Source organism: Macrobrachium nipponense, chromosome 12 (genome assembly GCF_015104395.2).
Source record: "Macrobrachium nipponense isolate FS-2020 chromosome 12, ASM1510439v2, whole genome shotgun sequence".
In the NCBI taxonomy this organism is placed as follows: Eukaryota; Metazoa; Arthropoda; class Malacostraca; order Decapoda; family Palaemonidae; genus Macrobrachium; species Macrobrachium nipponense.
Window position 1 is genome coordinate 33,810,751 of NC_087205.1, and position 2,013 is coordinate 33,812,763.

At 40.6% G+C, this 2,013-nt stretch overlaps 1 long non-coding RNA gene across 1 annotated transcript; it reads right to left on the bottom strand.

The window, feature by feature from the left end:
- Nucleotides 1–349: 349 nt before the first annotated feature.
- LOC135224988 (uncharacterized) lies at nt 350–2,013 on the bottom strand. Its single transcript, XR_010316859.1, has 2 exons — nt 805–2,013; nt 350–578 (listed from the first exon to the last, which is right to left on the bottom strand). It is a non-coding gene; the product is annotated as an uncharacterized LOC135224988 (long non-coding RNA).

Below are 2,013 nucleotides of genomic sequence, written 5' to 3' on the forward strand. Positions count from 1 at the left end.
CCATCAGTTATTTCTTTAAGTTTTCGAGTTTGGTTTAGGAAAAGAAAATAAGAGTACAAATGAATGCTCGTAAATATATATATATATATATATATATATTTATATATATATATATATATATATATATAATATATATATATATATATATATATATATATATTCTATTTACCTGGGAAGGGACTTTAAATCCTGATCATGGAAGATATTTTCGTGATCTAAGTGAGGAAAGGACTTACTTACCATGAAAATTTACGTATCTGACTGAAAATTACGGGGTCAGATAAAACGTAAGAAGGAGATGAGCTGAAGTCCTTTCTCGACTGGGAATGCTGCAGATAAAACACTTAGGTTCATTTAAAAACACATATATTTTATATAACACAAAGTCACAAGAATGGCTAATAAATTAGACAGGTAAACAGAGTCCTGTTGGAGAACTAAATTACAATAACAGAATAGTAACTGAAGATGCCAGGGAAATCCACTTCAAGGGCAATGTATAGAGTAGGCTGTAGTGGTGAGAACCACGGCGCACATGCGAAGTCAGAACGGTGGGATTCCACAACATGCAACTCCCTCTGCAATTGAGAAGGCATGTGGTTACGTGACGAAAAATAAATGCAATCAAAGGAAAAATCGAGTGCACGGAAGGCACCAATTTGAAACACTTTCGAACTTAAATTAATGCACTGCACAAATGAAGGTCAGGTCTATACAGAAAATTGCACTCGGAAATCGAAAATGAATCGATAAGATATAAAAGAATTCGTGACCGTTGAAAAACCTCAAATCCGAGCACTTTACCTTACGTTGGAGAGATGGTGTCCAGTGGAGGACTGGCCAGTTTGCCCGATGGTAAGTGGACTCCTTATAAATAAGACCATGGAAAATTCCATGACTGATTTACATTTATTAGTGAAAATTTTCCAATAATTTTTTTCTGTTTCCACTTATGCTTTTTCAAATATTTTGCGTATTTGTTATGTCACTTTATCATAGTATTGTGGCTGAGGGTGGGAGTAGGGACCCTTTTTGTCACCTGGCAACCACAATTTTTAATTAAAATTAGCACTGGAAGAATACTGGGCTAAGAAAAGTAGCCACATGTATGGAATCTGGCTCGGACGGAGCGGGATCGAGGGGCAATGTCGCTGGATCTGCTGCCAGGGGTTCTCTGCCAGTCGGTCGGGGCCGTTCTGCAGCGAGTCGTCGTTGCTGTCTAAGGTGCGTCCACACGGTCGAACAATGTCCGACGGAAAATATGTTACCAATTAACAATTGTCTGCCGGTCTTTGCCTTGTGAGCAGAGTACAAGCACTGGTATACAACCTCATCTGGTACCACTGTTTGTTGCCAGATGTACTTCCATCGCTTCAACGCTTATGACGTCATCCTGCTTCGCCTATGAAATGGTAACAATGTTTGTCCGTCGGACGTTGTTCGACTGTGTGGACGCACCTTAAAATTAAGCCAGCCTTGTGCTAGCACGGGCTCTTGCTCTTGGAGCAGCCCGTAACTGGATGAAAGTCATCGTCTGCGGAGCCTTTTATGTCCTTCCATCAGAATTAGCTTCCCATGCTTTGGGCATTCCCTTTACTATGGGCGCGCACACAGGTTGTTAGTGGGGTCCTGTTGACCTTGTGATTGCTCGGTTGGCGGCATGGCCTCAGGGCAATGGCCTTCAACTTTCGCTTTTGGTTAATCTGCATAGCTGATGGGTTTGGTGCCTTTGATGAGACTTTGTCTCCAAGTGGCTTCGTACCTGGAAGAAAGGTTTCAGGGCTGTTGCAGGGTCTACAAGGATTAACAGAGTCTCCAGGGAGCGATAATAAGAGATTTAAGAAGGGCCAATGTTTTTCATGACCTCCTTGGCAGTCAGGAGTGTGATTAAAAGTTACTGCAGTTCTTTTGAGAAGAATACAACAATTCAAGTTTATGGTGAATTCTCTTAAATGAATAAAAGTTATTTTTTACTGTTCATTCCTTTGCAAAGCTTGGAAGATGAGTTGACTT